Below are 16,064 nucleotides of genomic sequence, written 5' to 3' on the forward strand. Positions count from 1 at the left end.
GAATAAATCTCTCTTCAGCCTCCTTGCATTTCAATATGACTTCGTTCATCATACCTTGCACTGTTTTTCCTCTAAGTTCTTCCTCCCACTGCACTTCTCCCAGGTAGTCCCTTATCCTTCTGTAGTAACCTTTTCTGTAATCTCCTTTCCCGGACCTCTTGTCCTTTGGTCACAATTTTAAGTTTCATCATGTAGTCAAAGACAATGGTCACTGGCTCCTAGTGGTATTTCATGTTCCAAATGCTCGATGTCTTCTACATTCTGGGTGAAAATGAGGTCTAATAGGCTGGGCGTATCCCCTCCTCTTTCCCTAGTGTCTCCCTTCACATGCAGTGTTAGGAAATTCCTGTCAATAACGTCTACCAACTTCGCTCCCCAGGTCTCCTCCCCGCCATGGGGATTCCTTGTTTCCCAATTTATCGCTCCGTGATTTAGGTCCCCTATGACAGATCCCTCCCCCCAGGCCAGACCCCTCCCGCCACACACCCCACGGGCCAGACCCCTCCCGCCACACACCCCACGGGCCAGACCCCTCCCGCCACACACCCCACGGGCCAGACCCCTCCCGCCACACACCCCACGGGCCAGACCCCTCCCGCCACACACCCCACGGGCCACACACCCCACGGGCCAGACCCCTCCCGCCACACACCCCACGGGCCAGACCCCTCCCGCCACACCCCCAGGCCAGACCCCTCCCACCACACACCCCACGGGCCAGACCCCTCCCGCCACACACCCCACGGGCCAGACCCCTCCCGCCACACACCCCACGGGCCAGACCCCTCCCGCCACACACCCCACGGGCCAGACCCCTCCCGCCACACACCCCACGGGCCAGACCCCTCCCGCCACACACCCCACGGGCCAGACCCCTCCCGCCACACACCCCACGGGCCAGACCCCTCCCGCCACACCCCCAGGCCAGACCCCTCCCCCCAGGCCAGACCCCTTCCCCAGGCCAGACCCCTCCCCCCAGGCCCCCCAGGCCAGACCCCTCCACCCAGGCCCCCCAGGCCAGACCCCTCCCCCAGGCCCCCCAGGCCAGACCCCGCCCCCCAGGCCAGACCCCTCCCCCCAGGCCCCCCAGGCCAGACCCCTCCACCCAGGCCCCCCAGGCCAGACCCCTCCCCCAGGCCCCCCAGGCCAGACCCCGCCCCCCAGGCCAGACCCCTCCCCCAGGCCAGACCCCTCCCAACCCTCCCCCCAGGCCAGACCCCTCCCCCCAGGCCAGACCCCTCCCAACCCTCCCCCAGGCCAGACCCCTCCCCCCAGGCCAGACCCCTCCCAACCCTCCCCCCAGGCAAGACCCCTCCCCCCAGGCCAGACCCCTCCCAACCCTCCCCCAGGCCAGACCCCTCCCCCCAGGCCAGACCCCTCCCAACCCTCCCCCCAGGCCAGACCCCTCCCCCCAGGCCAGACCCCTCCCAACCCTCCCCCCAGGCCAGACCCCTCCACCACGTCAGACCAGGTCCTTAACCTTCGCTCCACTTCCAACAGCCTCTCCATCTCTTGCCTCACCGTCCTTCATGTCTAATTAAAGTTTAATCTTTTGTATCCCACAAAAAATATTTGTGATAACTCTTAACAGCTCATGTGTACGCGTCACACACGAGCTGTGGTCCGGTGCGTGCTACTCATCTCTCGCTGACTCGACCAACCACAGGAAAACGAGCAAGCTTTACGAGTCTCGTTAGAACGTGTTGGATTTATGAACGTGGACCCGCAGATCAATGGCTGGCGGTTACGTGGGGGAGAAAATGTGTGGATTTATTGGCCTGCATCCTAGGTAATGAATGGGTCGGCTAAGGAAATGGGTGGACAGGTGCCCTAGAGTTGGCAGATTGAGAAGGTATAAGGAGGAAAGGTTACTTGGGCGGGTGAGTGGGTAGGTAAGCGGGCATGGCGAATAGGTCACATATCTTTGTTAAGGAGTGTGTGGGTGGCGAGGTAAACACGGGGGGAGGCATACACCATCACGTCACACACTAAGCATGCCACACATACTTCCTCTTATTGTGCTTAGGCTGAGTTAGGTTTACTGCGAGAGTAGCGGTAACGTCGGGTGGTGAACAGCTCCAGAGGCCTTACACTACTGAAGAACACCGACTAAACATTTGCACTTTACTCCAAGACAGACGCTGAGGCAGAGGTGCAACAGGTACTCTGAGCACTATCAACATCAGAGTGTAACACGGGTTAGGGTTTCTCTCTCTTTTCTTCCTTCTACTCCCTCTACCCGTATTCTTACTTATTATTCTCTACCAAGGGACTCCAAAACTTTTACCAAAGCCAACTCCACGCCACGTGGTCCTAAGACGATTGACCGACTTAGGATTCTACACCCAGTATGACGTGACCTAAGCTCTGAGCAAAACCCTAGAGTCGCCTCTATGCTGCCACCACCAGACCAGCTCTACAGAGCAATGATCGAGGTCTGGATCGATCACGCTAATTAATCAACCTTGGGGCTTGATCCCCACTAGTAGTTTATAACCTCGGAAACTTGAGTGTGGAGTTAATTAGATGGGGATGATGAATTCCGATCCGATGTTAGAATCGGCGCCCAATGCAACTCTGCCTCGTGTGGACCACGTGACCGGGACAAGTTTACACATAACCAAATGGAAACAATAAAATGCAAATTAATAACAAATTTAATTTATTAAGAGAAAACTAAAACAAAATCTAAATGTGTTCACTCCCTATCACTTTAACACTCCCTACTTGACCTGAATGGCAAATGAGAAGACTATTTCTATACATAACCATAGCAACTATACCTCTATGTTTTCCAGCTCTCGGTGTTGTGCTGGTCTTGGGGAGAGGTAAGATGTTTTGACCTCTCCCAGCTGCTCGGCAGATCACACTGATTTTTTTTTCCTTGTCTGGACTACCCCAGACAGAGTATTGTATCCTTCCGCCTAGTCAAAGTTCTACCCAGTTACTAGCAAGGTTTAAGTTATAACAATTAACCTCTGTTGTACTTAATTGATCCAGACTGGTTGAATTATTTTACTGAATTAAATTACAAACATCTAACGGCAGAGCTGTTCCCGATCACAAAAATGGTTATTAAAACTTTGAGAAATAGTAGACCTGTCAACCCCTGATGACCTATGACCGCCGGTCACTCCGCCTTAAAAGTTAGATCTGATTCGTGACGTCACTGATGGTGACTTAAACTCAATAATTAGAATACTCTTGATATTGTATCCAGTACTATTATACAATACAATTTTAATGCAAAATGAATAAAGGCTAATTTTCTCTAAATTACTGAATACTATAGGATGGTTCATTATACGCAGCTATGAACAAAGATGCCCGCCATTTGTGACTCAGACCTGCTAATTCCCAGGGGACTGGGCGTTGTTGAGAGGTCAGGTCCCTACTCGAACTTCTGGAACCTTCTGGAATAATTCTTACAACAGCCTAGTTTGTTACAAGAGGCCCGAGACTGTTCAACACGCTTCCGCTACACATAAGGGGCATAACTGGCCCACCCCTCACAGTCTTCAAGAGAGAACTTGACAAACATCTCCAAAGGATATCTGATCAACCAGGCTGTGACTCATACGTCAGGCTGCGAGCAGCCGCTTCCAACAGCCTAGTTGACCAGTCCAGCAACCAGGAGGCCTGGTCGACAACCGAGCCGCGGGGTCGCTGAGCCCCGGAATCACTTCAAGGTAGGAGGCAAGTATGCCACATACAGCCTGTTGGCATCTTAACGGAAATATTCCAGCAACATTAATGACATACCGCACACTGGATCACAAGGGAATCATATATACTTGTTTGCCAGCAGCCTTGCTAGCTGACGTACGTGTGTGTGTGTGTGTGTGTACTCACCTATTTGTACTCGCCAATTTGTGCTTGCGGGGGTCGAGCTTTGGCTCTTTGGTCCCGCCTCTCAACTGTCAATCAACTGGTGTACAGATTCCTGAGCCTACTGGGCTCTAATCATATCTACATTTAAAACTGTGTATGGAGTCAGCCTCCACCCCATCACTGCCTAATGCATTCCATCCGTTAACTACTCTGACACTGAAAAAGTTCCTTCTAACGTCTCTGTGGCTCATGTGGGTACTCAGTTTCCACCTGTGTCCCCTTGTTCGCGTCCCAACAGTGTTGAATAGTTTATCCTTGTTTACCCCGTCGATTCCTCTGAGGATTTTGAAGGTTGTGATCATGTCTCCCCTTACTCTTTTGTCTTCCAGTGTCGTAAGATGCATTTCCCGCAGCCTTTGCCTCGTAACTCATGCCTCTTAGTTCTGGGACTTGTCTAGTGGCATACCTTTGGACTTTTTCCAGCTTCGTCTTGTGCTTGACAAGGTACGGGCTCCATGCTGAGGCCGCATACTCCAGGCGTGTGTGCGTGTCGGTGTGCGTGCATACTACTCTGTGCTGTGCATACTACTGCAGTGCATACTACTGCATACTACTCTGTGTGCGCGTCTGTGTGCGCGTCTGTGTGCGCGTCTGTGTGCGCGTCTGTGTGCGCGTCTGTGTGCGCGTCTGTGTGCGCGTCTGTGTGCGCGTCTGTGTGCGCGTCTGTGTGCGCGTCTGTGTGCGCGTCTGTGTGCGCGTCTGTGTGCGCGTCTGTGTGCGCGTCTGTGTGCGCGTCTGTGTGCGCGTCTGTGTGCGCGTCTGTGTGCGCGTCTGTGTGCGCGTCTGTGTGCGCGTCTGTGTGCGCGTCTGTGTGCGCGTCTGTGTGCGCGTCTGTGTGCGCGTCTGTGTGCGCGTCTGTGTGCGCGTCTGTGTGCGCGTGTCAAGGCATGCAGGGCCGAGCTACAGCTCCTGGCCACTTTCCCCATTGTCACTTCACAAATCCAATCATTCCCCTTTGTTACTTGTATCACCTTGGCCTCGGTTGTTGTGTAATAATTCCCCTTGAGGGTGGAGGGAGAGGGAGTAATGTTATCAAACAACTTGTACCTGACATTTATTTGCTCCTGGACTTTGTCTTTGCAACTGCCAGTCATCGAAAGTAATTAAACCCCTCTTGTTTATCATATAATTACGCTCTTAAAAATGTATGTAGTAAGCCTTCACTAATTCGCCATCTTATTCATTCCACTATCAAATTCCCCTACAGAAAGATTCCCACACAACCACAGGGTTCATCATTAAAGGATGGAACACACTTAAGCCTGTTCCTTATCATGTGACCAGAAGAGGGCCTCAGAAGCCACACCTCTGAGGCCCTCTCAGCTGCCCTCCGGGGTTATCAGAGCACACACTCGCTCACCGGTCATGTCTTCCAGAGAGGAACGCGGTCCACCACGCCACCTCCCCCCCCCCTTACCTCGCCACCTTATTAACAAAATTAATAATTAACAAAAAATTAACATTAACACATTAACAAAAAATAATTACAATAACGTTTAAAAAATATGGAAGTCATACAGTGGGATCGAACTCTGTACCACTGAACTCCTGTCGGTCGTGTATGTGCCTGAGGAGATGAGGACTGTGGGTTCGAGCCCATCGTACAGTTTCATTATTTTATCATTCATGTGGGTAGTACTGGGAGTAGACATCCTTCAAGCACACCTGCAGTGTTGCGGGAGTTGTTCTACTCCGCAAGCCCGGCCTCAGGCCAGGCTTGATTTGTGGTAAAGTTGGTTAAATTTTAAATTTTGCCCCGAGGGGCGAGTTTATTGGGCAGCGCCACTCATCTTGCGAGTGGACATACCGCCATAGCAGCATGTACAACACTCCCCAATAGGAAGCAAACCCGCTGCTGTCCAACAGGCTGTTGCTTGTAGCGATAGGCTGGTGCAATAGCTCGGTTGATAGAGCTTCGGTCTCACACGTGGTGTCCACGGTTCGAGTCTCCTAGAGCCCAGGTGAATGGCATGCTCACTTCATGGGAAGTGTGGATGACAATTTATACCTCTGGCAGTTTGCACCAACTTCTGACGTAGACTTCAGTAAATGTAAACTCACTAGTGAACATTCTACACCTACATCCGGCACCAAGATAATGTTATTAAAACAAGACTAAAACAGAAGCGAAAAAGAAACGGGAAAAAGGAGGAAATCCCACCTCCATTTAATACTTTGACCCAAATATCAGAGTAACAAGGTTATCGCGAATAACCGAACTCAATTACGGGCTCACCATAGCCCGTGCTACATGGACATTTCGTTTTGAGTAGCTAAATCTAAAAACAACATCGCTCCCTCGCATCAAACTCAACATTCGAGCAACAGCTGCATTAAATGCAAAATCCACAGCAACTACAATGGTTCAAGCAGCAGTTGAAAAATGGAACACACTAGTGAACACTGCATCTGTATCCGCCACCAAGATGATATTAAAATCAAAGATTAAGCCAGTGCTAAGAGAAGGAAACTACCTTCATTTAAGACTTTGACCCAGATATCATAGTAACAAGGTTATCGTGAATAACCCAACTCAATTACGGGCTCACTATACCCGGTGCTACATGGATACTTTGTTCCAAACAGTTAAATCAACAACAACAATCGCTCTTACTGTTCCTATATCAACTCATCACTTTTAAATTGTATAATTAATTCATTTTTCCCCAATACAAAAGCTATTATAATAATGTGCATCTGTCTGAACATTAATATCACAAAGCGCACTATGGTGCTAATTGGTTTTGTTCATTTATTATGCACCTCATACCGTTCCCGTGAACGGTAGCGGAAACACAGGCAATAATGGGCACAGGAACTGGACCCCAAAATTCATTAAGCTTAAGTTACAGTTGTGATACGCTAGTTACACATTTTAATGTGTACATCAAATCTTTTACAGCACAATTTGTGCAAATCTGGACCACAACAGTCCCAAAACGGAGCAATTAGTTCATACATAATTTACTAATGATGCCCCCCCCCCACACCCATACAGTGGGTGGTGGTGGCCCCCCACACCCATACAGTATGTGGCGGTGGGAGGTGGCCCCCCACACCCATACAGTGGGTGGCGGTGGGAGGTGGCCCCCCACACCCATACAGTGGGTGGCGGTGAGAGGTGGCCCCCTACATGTGGCTGGAGATATATGGCTCCTCCTGCGTAACAGTGATGAAGGATGGAGTAACTCTTGTAAACTAAATTGTGTTGCAGTTCTCGGAACATTACTCCCCTCTGGCTGCTCAAGCACACTCCAAGATGGTAATGAACTCCTCAAGAACACTATGTTTTGTAATTGCCGTTGTTCTCTTGGCAGCGATCAAGACGCTAGGGTTGGTGGGTCACCCTTGTTACCAATAAAAACACTTATTTCAGTGATTTGATCACTTACACACCAGATACCGAGTTCCTTCCTCATGCCTCTTATTTTACTTGTACCTAAAACGAGCTTTATGGCTTCGTCTTGGATCTTTTCCAGCCCACCAGGCATTCTTTGAGGTACTTGAGCAAACACAGGTGCAGCATAATCAATTAAAGATCTGACTTTTTTTGTTAGATATATACAAGCGTTGTTACATTCTTGTACAGCCACTAGTACGCGTAGCGTTTCGTGCAGGTCCCTGGAATACGATCCCCGCCGCGAAGAATCGTTGTTACAACCAAGTACCCATTTTACTGTTGAGTTAAACAGAGGCTACAGTTAAGGATTTGCGCCCAGTAAATCCTCCCCGGCCAGGATACGAACCCATGACAAAGCGCTCGCGGAACGCCAGGCGAGTGTTTTACCACTACACCACGGAGACGTAACATAAAAAATGCAACCGTTTTACAATTTTGACATTTGCACTATAGCCGGGGTGATAGCCTTCCACACCCTGGAGAGCCCAGAGTCACTCTCTACACCGACGACCCCGTCTGGCTACACCGTGGCCGTACACTGGCACCTCAAGACCAAGGGATTTGTATTTAATTACACAGTGAAGCAGAGCGCCATCATACAGCTCCATCCTGCCAACAGCTACTCCACGTCTGTGTGGGCGCCGATACAGGATCTTGTTTTCTCAGCTGAGATTACTGAACAATGCTAACATGGCGTGGGAACTAAATGGCCAAATCAGTAATTTGAAACACTATAGATGTATCCCTAACTCCGCTACCAGACAAGTCATTACTATGAGAAACCTCTTCATCTTAAGGCAAGCGCCAACAAGCCCAGGCTTGCCGGAAACCTCTACTCTATCATGTTATTAAAAGCGATGAATCGGTCTCTTTCTTAAAATCCAGAACCCTTCCTACCCCCAAGACATGTATCCAGTACTGCTCAAATACGAATTATTGCATGTCTAATACTCCAGCAACTGATGGTAATACGCCCAATCACTCTTTGTATAACTGGAAGAGTATAACTATCGACACTCATTTAACTGAACATACGATTAAATGTAATGTGCACTTCACTTATATCACAACTGATTTGCACGCCACCACCCAAGTGTACACACACACCTATCACCAAGACTGGAAGGCGAATTAGGCTAGGTCCCCCCCCCCCCCTTCATTAAAAGCAGTTACACTTGAGACAATTGCGGCCTGTTGTTTAAAACCATAGGTCTGACAAGTAATATTTTACAATGACGCTCGAAGTAGGCTAACTCATCACCTGACCAGGTCTGGCAAATCTTCCTGTGATTTTAGAATCATACACGCAAAGTCTTAAACCCTTCATTTGATCTAAAGAAGGTGCATAAATGCCCTAGTGCGTGTGCGTACATGCATGTATGTATGGGAATGTATACCTGCAATTAATCCTAGGTTGATTAAATGTTACTTGAGCATGTTGTACACGACGGGTACACACCTCGCGGGACACCAACAGGGAACACCACGAGGCGAGAGAGAACACCCCCCCCCCCCAATGGTACACGTCCCACACGAGCGCGCTACGGTAGTTACCTATTACACAACGGTTACGTCATTTGCTTTTCGCTAAAAATGTAAAGAAATTGGATTCCGTATAATAGGTGAAGATATCGATCAGCTTATAAATCACTATTAATACCCTGATTTGGGCATCTCTATTACATTACATAATAAAAGTAACATGTTTACATATAACACATTACTTGAATATTAGAGCATCTGGGCACCATCGTGCCCCAAAATTATTTATTCAAAATATACATTAAATTTGGGAATGTTTTTCTTGATTCACCCACATTAGTTGTTTTCCTTCAACCCTACAAGAAATGAAAATGTTATGTTAAGGTGTAATATTTAACGAATTACAAGAATTTAATAAAATTCATTTAACTTGAAATTTTGTAAGAAATGAGTAAACCCATTTGGCTGGGAGAGGAAAAAACCTAGTAGTTGTCACAGTTGGATCCTCAAGGAATCATCCTGTCTCCGTGACCACTTCTCAACACCTTGACCTCACTTTAAGTTGACCACTCTCTCGGTACGTCTCAAAGCATGGCACTCTTAACATAGTTTACACAGGTAAACTATGAAATTTCATACTCCCTAAAATGTGACTGTTTAATAAGCAGGGGCTCATGGCGCGTATTTCATATCGTGGAATAGAGGTAACCGCACATTATTCTCAACATGCTACATAATAACACAATTTTGTGAAAGTTAAGACTGGAGTGTGTTGAGGTTGGTAGTGACCTTGTCAGGTGGCGAGAGGTTGGGCACGGACACCACATCCGGATGGAAATAAACAACTATCTCTGACTAATGGTGAGTCACGGGTCGACCTCCACCAGTCTACTGGTGATGGCACCCCCGGGTCGACCTCCACCAGTCTACTGGTGATGGCACCCCCGGGTCGACCTCCACCAGTCTACTGGTGATGGCACCCCCGGGTCGACCTCCACCAGTCTACTGGTGATGGCACCCCAGGGTCGACCTCCACCAGTCTACTGGTGATGGCACCCCGGGTCGACCTCCACCCGTCTACTGGTGATGGCACCCCGGGTCGACCTCCACCTCGTCACACTCACTTCACACAATGGTTAGGCAACATTCCTCACATTATAATATTGGGGAGCTGTCTCCATAACATTGTTACACGTCCCCATAAGTTCCACAGCCATGACTAGTAAAGATTAAGCTCACGGCCGGTCTCAGTCACGGTGACATTTGTTATCTGGTTAAAGTTGAATACGTTAAGGTACACTTACCCTGGTTTATTTATAGCAATATAGGGGAGTCCAGCAAAGATTGCATCAACACAACTTTCGACCTTGAGGGCGGCCGAGCTGCTCCTCCAGGATTAAATCCCTCAGCAGTAGGTGTGAGTGCGTGCGTACGCGTGGGAGTGCGTGGGAGTGCCGTAAGCCACGCTCGCAAAACACCAGATCACCACCACCTCGGCCTCACGCCACTGACGTACAGGTTAATGGCTATCACACCATTATATTCACTCTTATATTACACTTCCTAAAATTTAATTACTGGTCTGATATTTCTATCCCCCCTCCCCCCCACACACAGACGATCGATGGCTAGTGTTGAAGATAGCGAGTGAGGCACTGATGAAACCCTCACCTTGTTCTGATCTCCCAAATACCAATGAAGGTTAATACTAGAGCAAGGGGGGATAAAAACAAAATTGCAAAACCATGCGTGGAAGAGAGGAGAGAAGGTAAGTAAAGGAGGGGAGGAAAGAGGGAGAGAGAAGGATCGATACCGGGACGTAGCAGCAAGTTAAACAAGCAGGAGAGAAGAGCGCGTACGTCCTCACTACACCGCAGCTATCAAGTAACTGGCGCCAGTGAGAGCAACAGCAAGACCCGCTACCCCCACTAGACGCCCCCACCGCTCTCCTTACCCCCCACCCGTGTTTCCTCCACTCTCTACCCTAATATATTGACGCACTCTTTACCAGAGCAGTACATTCCCGGAGCTACAAGTCCAGGCTCAGTTACATGCTCCTCAGTTTACAATATACAAACTACTGATAAAACAACCATTACCAGCGTTATTAGGCTCCACGGGGCTGCGCGAACAAAATAAAACATTTAGAACTTTCGTTTTTATAATAATAAAGGTCCTTCCTCTGTGTCATACACACGCACACCCGAGGTATAGAAGCACATAGTAATATTACCTGCAAGACTACAACTATGACAACAATAGAGCACAGGAAATGTCAAGCCGTATGTATGTCAACACGTGTGGTGTGTGGGGGGGGAGCGGAGTTGAGGGGGTCGGTGGTCTCTCCCTCACACTGCACCTGCACCTCCACTCGACAGTCCTGATAATCCTCACTCTGGGTTACTCACCAGCCACCTGGTGAGCCAATATCACCATCGTCACCTGAAGCCAAGATCGATACTTGTCCACTTAACATAGTTAGATCTATCTGGTACTTAGCACCCAGGGTGCTAAGTACTCTTTATAAAACCTGAGTTTACCTTTTTTACCTTTTGTATAATCAGGATAAGAACAATAATTTCTGATAGCAATGTCATCCAGCCTGCAGCTTGATATCCATGGAAGGTTGAAATGCTCGGAGGAGGAGGAGGCTGACTCCATAAACAGTTTCAAATGCAGGTGTGACAAAGCCCAATAAGTTTGGAAACCTGTAAACCTGATTTGAATTGAGAGGGGGAAGGGGCCCAAAGAGCTGAGGCTCAACCCCGGTAATAGCAATCAGGCAAGCAAGCTCTCACAAAAAGCGGGATCAAAAAATCATACAGAAATAGCCCGTAAAATGAATGCCAAGAAAGTAGCAGATAAAGCAGGGAAGTGGATTTCATATTTCCTAACAAGCAGATAACAGTGTGGGTGACACAAAAGTCAGCCTTAGTACAGTACACAACAGCCTTGGCAGCGTCGTGGCCCGGCCAGTAAACATGTACCATGACTCGGCAGAAATTTACTTGGCAACCACGTTGTTTACCTACGATAATTATGGCTAACCATTCAACTATTTATAATTAATACTTCGAGTTATACGAGACATTAAGCATGTGATGCCAAGGGACACCTTTGTTGTCAACATTTCATATGAGCACCTTGTGTGATAACTTTCAGAGCCAGAAAGGTTGCTGATGCCTCTGGTGCAAACTGTGAGCAATGCCAGGTAGGTCCCACTACGGCTATCTCCATAATCAACCCGTCCTCACACTAGACTGTTTAAAGCAGCGCCCGTCCTCCCCACACACATTATTCCATCAATTTTAATATATTGTGTATTAAAAATTGCTTTGTTCTCATATATATAAATTATAATTATACAAATTCTATGTATGGTTAGGCGTAGGTTAGGTTAGGTTCTGTTGGTGACTATTTGTATTTGAAGTACGTGGGTGAAGCATTTATAGTGCTTGTGGTTCGACCATTGGACGTGAGCGAAGCACTTGTTCCGTAAGTGTTCGGACCTCATCAGTTGTGTAAACCGCTTTTCATTCATAAGCAGGGTTTCGCGGTTGCATGAAATGCACTTTGGGCTTTGTTTATGAGGAAGGGTTGGCGTTAGATGTGCAGTCATCAATGAAGCTTGCGATTCATGCCTTGATGAGGTGGGGCAAGTTCTAGAAATTGGGGAAACTTCTGAAAAGGATCAGTCAAGTATCCACGTAACATCTATTATAATTGCAATTTTTAGTTAATTTATTGGTACCATTGGTTACTTCCATACATCAATTTGGTTACAAATATATTTTACATTTTTTGGTTAACAATTGTATACTTTTTCAGTAGTGTGTAATATGATTAAAAGCTTCCTGGCAAAACTTGTAGTAATACAAAAAGCAATATCAATAAAATATTTCAAATAATTCACGTATCGTACGATGCTGGTCTTGAAATATCTTGGCAGCTTGGCCCGCCGCAATACCCGGAGGGTGTACAATGTGTGCACTTGTCTAGCGTCTTAACTGGCCGGCCAAGTTGACGAAACATTAACTTGACCCCACCGACTCAAGATAACCACCTGAATACACTACCATCAGGAAACCTCTTGATTTTATACTTTATTCATAAAAATTATACAACAAAATAAGGTTTCAATCTCCATGAAAGGTGCGTACTACGCGGGTACCCACGAGGAGGAGGAGAGGTTATCTTGAGATGATTTCGGGTCTTTTAGTGTCCCCGCGGCCCGGTCCTCGACCAGGCCTCCACCCCCAGGAAGCAGCCCGTGACAGCTGACTAACACCCAGCGTTTACATTTAAGCCTCAACAACGACTGTATCATCGTCATCTTGCTAGAAAACAGGCTATCTTTTTCATCTGCCAGCAGCCCCTTCCACTCAGCCCCCTAGACCGCACTACATCACCGTTTACCGCATTAAAGATATCATACACTGCGTCAAGATATTAAAGTCTTACACAAGCAAGTCTTTCTCAACGATGGCCACTGTCCATGGCAGCCAACCCAGCATCGGTACATCCGTCCCAGATTCTTGGGTACACTTGTACCCACACGGGCCACCAATACGGTGTACCCACTTCCCAGCTCCTGCCCCAATCTCGAGCCTTTCATGCGGGTTTACCTATAACCGGTTTCGAGAGTTAAAATTTTGCAGCCGTAACTATTAAGGCTGAAAATGGCTCACACTCTTCGCCACCAACATTTTTGGCTCCGGCAGTATTATCTTACATCAACAGGTAAAAGGCTGAACAGTCTAGGACCACCTCCATGTTTGCAACACACCCAAACTCGTCCTCGCGGCCACACCTGCGACAGGTGTGCACATCTGCCTCAACACTTGTGGTACATTCGCTTACACTTGTTAAAGTAACCCTCTAAATTATTTCATACATTTAAAAATACGAAAATACTCGCCTTGCCATTCTTTTCCCTCATCTCGGGCTCAGGTGAAATGGGGGAAATAGTAATCTCTAACAATGGAAGCCGTCAACCACGTAATATTTGGCTACTAAACAATACCAAAAACGGGAGGATAACCTGACCTCATCGCAGTTTCATATAAAATTAATGAACACGTGTCAAAAAGTAGCATCACCGGGTTAAAATTTGCGAGCGCTGTGCAGTGTGTGAAATTAATTTACACCATCAAAATTAAATTCCCTCCAGTTCGTTCTCGTTCGTTCGTTCTCTCTCTCTGTGTTACTGTTATCTCCTCCTCCTCCTCCTCTTCTTTGAGGGACCGGCCCTTAACTATCCCAGGATTCGAACCCGGGTACGTCTATGGACGCTCATCAAGGACAACTGTGTGATAATGTTAACATCATACAAGTATTTGCTGCTGCATAGTCATACTTCATGGGTGCTTAATGGTAAATGTCGAGCAAGTGCTGCAACATCAACGTCCTCGGGCACAACACTGGTGCGTGACCGCCTCTCCTCACCGACTCAACATATACCTAACGGATATTTTTCTTATTATAATCAGCCGTTGTTTTTTGTCTATCACAGAGTTATCTTCTAGCACCTCGTTGAAAGATACACGAGCGGAACCACTGCTTGATATCTGCTTGATGGGGTTCTGGGAGTTGTTCTACTCCCCAAGCCCGGCCCGAGGCCAGGCTTGACTTGTTAAGAGTCTGGTCCACCAGGCTGTTGCTTATAGCGGCCCACAGGCCCACATACCCACCACAGACCGGCTGGTCCGGCACTTCCTGAAAAAAACTATCTAGTTTTCTCTTGATGTCCACGGTTGATCCAGCAATATTTCTTATGCTCGCTGGGAGGATGTTGAACAACCGTGGACCTCTGATGTTTATACAGTGTTCTCTGATTGTGTCTATGGCACTTCTGCTCTTCATTGATTCTATTCTGCATTTTCTTCTATATAGTTCACTCTAGTATGTTGTTATTTTACTGTGTATATTTGGGACCTGGCCTTCCAGCATTTTTCTCTCCTGCTCTGAAAGGGGAAGTGAGGACTGAGCAGTACTCAAGACAGGACAACACAAGTGATTTGAATAGTACAACCATTGTGATGGGATCCCTGAAATTGAAAGTTCCCGTAATCTCATTAGTGAGGTACTAGTAGATCAGTACCATTCAATGTATATAAAGGATAAAATACCTGTCGCGGCCGTTACAGCCCTGCTCCAGTGCCAGGTAAGTCCACTACGGGCTCACCATAGCCCGTGCTACTTGAAACTTTTTGTTCCCAGCAGCTGAATTTAGAACAACAACAACTGTCGCGACGGCCGCATTGTTCGTTGCCCAGGTCTTCAGATATATTATACTTTGACTTTGTTTACAATTGTGCTGGTCACTTAAGAACGGAAATTCATCACCTGGGAAATTTTCGCGTTCCAGAAGGAACCATTTGTATTCAACGAGTGTTGAGCGTCGATGGCACTAAGTCCAGTCTAGCTCGTTCAGAAGGTGATCTGTCCTTGTCGACGTGACTGCTCGATCCAGCCGGTGTTGGCCCCTCTTGCTTAATGGTGCCCATAACTACCTGCACGAGTTTACAGGCTTCAGTATAGCCTTCAGAATCGTTAAAATAGTCGCATCACATTTATTGGTGAAGTGTGCCTTTGCTTGCCAGTTTAAGACTCTCCGCGGCCGTTGGCTGCCACTACAGGTGCAGGGCCGCGTGACCACCAACCCTCCACAACTACGCCAGTATCCCCATAGATACAACGCTGTTCTCCAGTTTGTGTGTAGTGTTCCTGCACAATAACTGCCTCCTACAGTCTCTGGCTGTCTTAAAAGCCCTTTATGCTGTGCAGGAGATCTATCAGCACTGAGGTAGTGCAATGGTAGCACACTCGTCCTACTTGCAAGCAATTTTGGCATGGTTCGAGTCCTGGAAAGGGAGGGACAATTGGACACCTATCCTTAACGGTTCGCCCGCAGTTCACGTTCCAGTAATTATGGTTCGATGGAATTGGCTTAAGAAGAAGTATGGGAAGGGAAGCACAAAGCCTGCTAACATGAGTCACAAGACGTCTGCTCTTGTATCAGTGGAAAAAAACTTGTTTGTCCAACTTCTGGGTCTAGTTTTCGTTTTCTGTTGGTGGATGAAAGAGAAAAGGAAGGGAGGCCAAGGAGAAGTGGAAGTTTGGGCCAGTAGAGGGTCACACTACAGCAGGTCACACACCTTACACTCCCACCTCACTGACGCCACAATTGTCATACTGGCACGAAGCGAGGACCTAATACAGCAAATTACAGGGGACATACCATGTTGGAAGACATTTTTTACACAACAGATTAAAACAAATGAAGGGGGAA

The 16,064-nt window shown here is 47.7% G+C and overlaps 1 protein-coding gene across 1 annotated transcript in view; it reads right to left on the minus strand.

Annotated features, from left to right (window-relative positions):
- Nucleotides 1–16,064, minus strand: part of LOC138354484 (oxysterol-binding protein 1-like) — a 164,508-nt gene that overhangs the window by 138,352 nt on the left and 10,092 nt on the right. The gene's annotated exons all lie outside the window — the stretch shown is intronic.

This window comes from Procambarus clarkii, chromosome 63 (assembly GCF_040958095.1).
Source record: "Procambarus clarkii isolate CNS0578487 chromosome 63, FALCON_Pclarkii_2.0, whole genome shotgun sequence".
NCBI classification, from domain to species: domain Eukaryota; kingdom Metazoa; phylum Arthropoda; class Malacostraca; order Decapoda; family Cambaridae; genus Procambarus; species Procambarus clarkii.